Source organism: Pinus tabuliformis, chromosome X (assembly GCF_031772625.1).
Source record: "Pinus tabuliformis cultivar Carrire ecotype Pingquan chromosome X, CPIR1, whole genome shotgun sequence".
Taxonomy (NCBI): Eukaryota; Viridiplantae; Streptophyta; class Pinopsida; order Pinales; family Pinaceae; genus Pinus; species Pinus tabuliformis.
This window is the reverse complement of record NC_142308.1, coordinates 1436105114-1436111075: the sequence shown is the minus strand read 5'-3', so window position 1 is coordinate 1436111075 and position 5962 is coordinate 1436105114. Positions and strand designations below refer to the sequence as shown.

The following is a 5962-nucleotide window of genomic DNA, read 5'->3' as shown; positions in this document are numbered from 1 at the left end:
TCACCCTGTTTAAAAGGGAAAGAGGCCACAATCCCTTATAGTTATTTTTCCATTTCAATAAAATGGAATCATATTTAAGTTCTTTGGAAACATATTTCTAGGATGTTTTTAGACATTTACCCTCTTTCTAGATATCCTCACCCCTTTCAAAGGCAGAAGAGGCGACAATCTCTTGTTTCTCTTTCACAAAAGGTGTTATGACACTCCTTGTCAAAGGGACTAGAGTGGCATGTTTCAAAACGTCACATTTTCCCATGGTTCGAATCCAAATTCTTAGTTAGTGAGGTGGAAGAGTCTCTAAGCTTGTTTAGGTGTACAGTTAAAAATGAGCATTTCACTGTCATTCTCATCTTCAAATAAAATCTCATGGGAGAGCTCAATATTCTCTTTTTATCAATGTGATAAAGAGTTTACATATGGAATAGGGTATATCTTGGCTACAAACAAGGGGCTATAAAGGTTTGGGTGGCATGGGAAAAAAATATAAAGGTCCCTTGACAAATGTATATCCTCTCAATCTCCCCCGAGGATAAGGCCTCTGTGAAAAATGACTACAACAACTCTGTATGAATATTTTTTTCGTGAGATGAAGTTTGATGAAGAAGAGATGGAAAAGAATATTTTTGGTACTTTTAAGAAAAATTTAAAGCAAGATACATAATATCAAAAACCCCAAAGAGAAGCCCAAGATAAACATATGAGCTCTAGCCCTTGTCCAGACTCGCCCAATGATACTTATTAACAACATGTCTATTGTTGGTACTGGTGAATGGAGAAGAAAAGGAGAATGATGCTAATGATAGGGAAGGGCGAGTGAAGATGAGATAGAGGAGATAGAGGAGAGAGACCTGAAAGATATTTGAAAAGAGGATGAATCACAAGTAGAACCCAAAGAGACTTCTAACCAATATATTTCCTCTACCTAGACTACCTTTGTCGCATCTCCTTCTTCATCCCCTACAATTCTTCTCAATAGTACTTCTTATATTGAAGCTTCCTCAATTCTTTAGATATCCCAATTAACATAAATGTAAATGCCTAGTGCTGACCCTTTTTCCAGTGTCTTAACTTCCTTTTATGTTCCCTTTTTATATTACCCTTCTACTACAATTCCATCCCCTAGTATCTTTGCTACCACGATTGTGACAAACCCTCTACATGTTTTTCTACGACCGGTACCTTGATCACCATGATGGAGTAGTCTACCTAAGCGGTAAAATGACCCGTTTTCCGTCACCGGCCGGAAAATCGTCCGGCTCCGGCCACCGGGAATGTCTCCTGTCTCCACCACGCTCCCCTATCTCTGCCACCCTCCTTCTCCACTTCTCCACCACCCTCCCCTGGAAATCGTGACATACCCTACCCCCGGCCTGACAAAAAATCGGATTCGGATCACAGGGAATGGGGCCTGACATCCCCTGACAGACTACTCCGATCAGGGACGAGCTATTGCAGCCACGGTGTATTGTTTCGGGGAGCTCCTTATTCCGGTTCCAGTTCGAATTGTCACCCGCGCACTACAGTGCATAATCATAACCCTATTGCAGTTGTATGAATGACCCTGACCAAGATTGCAATGCATAATTGCTGACCCAGAGAATCAGCGATATACCTTAACTGAATTGAACAACCAGACCTTAGCCGGTCAATTCTTCTGGTCATAAATTCTACAACAGCTAAAGTCTAGTTTCTGCATTTGCTGCACTATTTTGGCTTTGTTTTGACTGAGTTCAGACAGTCTCAGAATCCTCTGGTTCTTTGTGTTGAAATGGAAGGAAAAGAAGAAGATGTTAATCTCGGGGCGAACAAGTATTCCGAGAGGCAGCCGCTGGGGACTGCGGCACAGACGAGGGAAAAGGATTACAAGGAGCGAGATCCCGCACCACCGTTCGAACCCGGGGAGTTGGCGTCATGGTCCTTCTGGAGGGCGGGTATTGCAGAGTTCATGGCGACTTTCTTGTTTCTTTACATCACGATCCTCACGGTCATGGGTGTCAAGAGGGCCGACAATGTTTGCACTGGATCTGTTGGAATTCAGGGGATTGCATGGGCCTTTGGGGGAATGATCTTCTGTCTCGTCTATTGCACAGCCGGTATTTTAGGTGGTCACATTAACCCAGCAGTGACCTTTGGGCTGTTCTTGGCCAGAAAGCTGTCTCTGCCCCGGGCTGTGTTCTACATGATATGTCAGTGCTTGGGAGCCATCTGTGGCGCTGGTGTTGTGAAGGGCTTCATGGAAGGCGAGTACCAAGCAGACGGTGGAGGTGCTAACTCTGTGGCTCATGGCTACACCAAGGGAGATGGCTTGGGTGCTGAGATTGTGGGAACCTTTGTTCTGGTCTACACCGTTTTCTCTGCTACCGATGCCAAATGAAGCACCCGAGATTCTCACGTTCCTCTGCTAGCACCACTTCCAATAGGGTTTGCAGTTTTTCTGGTTCACCTTGCCACAATTCCCATCACTGGAACTGGCATCAACCCTGCCCGAAGCTTGGGAGCTACCATCATCTACAACAAGTCTCATGTTTGGGATGACCATTGGATTTTCTGGGTCAGTCCATTCTTGGGCACTGGCTTGGCAGCTATTTACCACTAGATGATCATTCGTGCCATTCCCTTCAAAACTCGCTCCTAGAAACAACCCAGCCTAGCCCAGCATATTGGAGAGGGGGCTTAAACTTTAAGGCTGAGAGGTCTATTAACGCATGTGTATTGTCGTCTGATAAATGGTTTTACAGGATGGATGATATCCATATATTATGTTTTAAGTGTGATTTAGGCCAACGGAAGCCACTGGAAGATTCTGCTCTCGTGGGCTTCAATGGAGTGTATTATTCCTCTCACTGTAAAATAATCGACACTTTGGTTGTTGCACTCAGTGGGTCTGTCTGTAAATTTCGTCTTTATCTTCTTTTTTAATGGAAGTTATAGCTAGTGTGGTTGAAAAAAAAGTCTAGTTTCTGGAATAGCTAATTCTGGTTTCTGAAACGAGTTTAACAAACATCAGGCATGACTTCAGTTAGGAATACCATCTTCTCTGGTTTCTTTTCATTTATATAACATATATTGTTATTTTTATTATCGTGCCTGAATGATATAGTGTGTTCATTCCTTACCATCGTGATCTAATAGTTTTCATCGTTATCATCATCTTTGAATTTTATAAAATCTTGTGTTTCTGTCTTCATTGCATTCTTTCCTGATATCTGCAATGCAAAAGAAAAGTAAGGGAGCCATCAACAGCAGGGGCTGTCATCAAATGTCATGCACAGAAGAGGATTCAGGGTACTCCCCACTTGAGAGAATATTTACAGGATGTACCCACTTTTGGAAATCCTCTTATGCATAACCAGTATTTTCGCCCCATTGAAGGGTTTTTTGTGACTGAGAATGATATGGTAATGGAGGACATTATTGTGGATATCCAAACAATGTCAAGGGAAACAGAAGTACTATATCACAGAGCAGGGCCTCGGTCTGAGATACGTTTTAGCCCTGATGAAGTCCATGCTGCCATTGTTACATGTGGGAGGTTATCACCTGGCGTTAACGCAGTCATCAGAGAGCTTGTAATTGGTCTCTGGTTTCGATATGGAGTAAGGGATATAAGAGGGATCAGGTCAGGCTATCGTGGGTTTTATTCATCACTACTCCTTTTCATTATGAATCAACATGTCTCTAATGGAATCATATCCACCAATAATGTCTCCTATTATGGTCTTTGCCAAGTCAATTGATTTAGAGAATGACCCCAGGTCATTTAGGACTACTATGAGCAAAAGCTTGAGCGAGTGAACTGCGATGACAAATTCATAAATGGCTAGTACTGACCTCCAAAGCCAAGGTGAGAATGTCGGTGCTCGATAAGAACGGAGCTACATTTGAGCCCTTGGCTTATGAGCTCAAAAAAGAACTCAAATCATAAAGAGATTCTATTTAATGTCAATAGCATTCATACAGATCTCCCCACACCTTGATGGCTATTAGTACTCTGCTTCTAGCAGCTAATGAGGCTAAGGCAACCAATGTTGTCGATAACTGGCATTCTGCTTGCTGGCTACTAGAAGGTCGTGGATGAACACTACCTATGGCATTGCTGCTAGCAACTAGCCCTCATCTAGTCAATTACGTACTTACCTCTAGTGATTCTAAAAAATGAGATGCAACTAATGCCCTTATTTGCCATTAACTCGTCATTTACTCCTATTTTAGTTGATCCACATGGTACTTAATGGCTTTGCGCAAGAAGAACAATTAGTTCTTGACTCAATAGTTCCTGAATCTTCAAAGTATCAAGATTCACGTTAGCACATCCAAAAAGTGATTGTGACATGTCGCCGTCTTTGTCGTTGAACCTTGGTGTGTGGTCTGGCATGTCACATTCTTCACCGCAGAACCACAACCCCATTAGCCTTTTCATAGATAATGGCTAAATGCTTTAATGTAATTACAATCTGATGGACTTAGAACCTTTAGACCTTCACGGATTATCAAGGGATTACTGGCCAGCCTGTTTTTATGTGGTTGACATGATTTATTAACTTGACTAGAGATGCTAAGTGAAATTTTCAGGATGCAATTTTTAATATGAACCCCATGAAGGGTATCCTATTTATTGTTGTGAGTGTTTTATAGAAATCACATTTTCTGATATCTCCAAACTTCAAAGTGATTAACTGATTGTCTTGTCTTAACTTAAACAGGGTGCACAATTTGATTGATAACAGCTATAATATATGTGTGAAAGTAGCTCATCTGCAGAATAGGTACTATTGAAGGATGAGCATAAAGTAACAGGAATTGCCACAAAATCTGAGTAGGGCACTGAACCTCTCCACTCATGTTTAGATTCCAACTCGGATGACATTTAAAATGAATGATTTCATAACTTAAGCCTTCAGACCTGGCAATAATAATCATAAAGCATACATGTATCAAACCCAATTGGGCTATCAAGTATTATTGATTGATAAAGACACCAAATCTCTGTAAACTTCAAAGAGTTGTTGAAATACTTCCCTATTAAGCAGATGTGAAATCACTACACATCAGAACTTGAAGTCCTTAGATTTATTAATGAAGTCTTCTTGTACGACTAATAAATTTATCTAAGCTTAGATATAGCTAGATTCCATGACGTCAGAATTAAGAGGGCATAGATATGCTTCATCTAGGTCATTAAGGGAATTGCTTCATCTAGGTCATTATCCATATCTAACACAAACAAAGATTGATTTCAAAGTGATGTTTTCCAAGAATGTATATGAATAATGAAAAATGCACCTGTTTAAAGCTACTATGGCTTTGTTTAATTTAACATTCCATGTAAACTGATAAAATAAACTAACAGTTGTTTATTCAAAGAAACTCAGTTAACGAGATTAATATGTTTCCAGAGGCACAAATATGACAATTATCGATAGTACATAACACAAACTTAACCTAAAAATGTGTACTGAAAAGGTACAAGTTATTCCAAACAATTATGACTGCTTACCTCAGAACCAAGAATTAAGCTTCAAGATAGATCAGAGTAAAACAAGAATGCCAAGCATTCATAATATAGAATTCAAATTTCCATGTGTCTACACATAATGGAAAGCACTTGTCACTTTATTACCAATAACAGCACATACAGTTTTCCATTGAAGTTAGTAGGAGCCATATTGTAGCAGTCCTAAACCAAATAAGGTAACATCCTCTCAATAAAACTTGAGATAATGGTGTAGAATAGGCCCACTGTTAAGAAAAGTCAAAGACTGAAAACCTATCAATAGATCAACCAACTCATTTAGCACATGTCTAGCACACAATATCAAGGAGACGCCATCTCTTGTCTATAGCACACAATATCAAGGGGACAACATCTCTTATATATAAACTTAAAGTACCAATATCAGTGATCTCTTCGGCATCATTTATAATATCAAACTTGGTTCAAAAGCAACAGGTTCAGAAAATG

At 40.2% G+C, this 5962-nt stretch overlaps 1 pseudogene; it reads left to right on the top strand.

Moving 5' to 3' along the window:
* Positions 1 to 1730: 1730 nt before the first annotated feature.
* On the top strand, positions 1731 to 2650 carry LOC149145421 (putative aquaporin PIP1-5 pseudogene; annotated as a pseudogene).
* The last annotated feature ends 3312 nt before the right edge of the window (positions 2651 to 5962 follow it).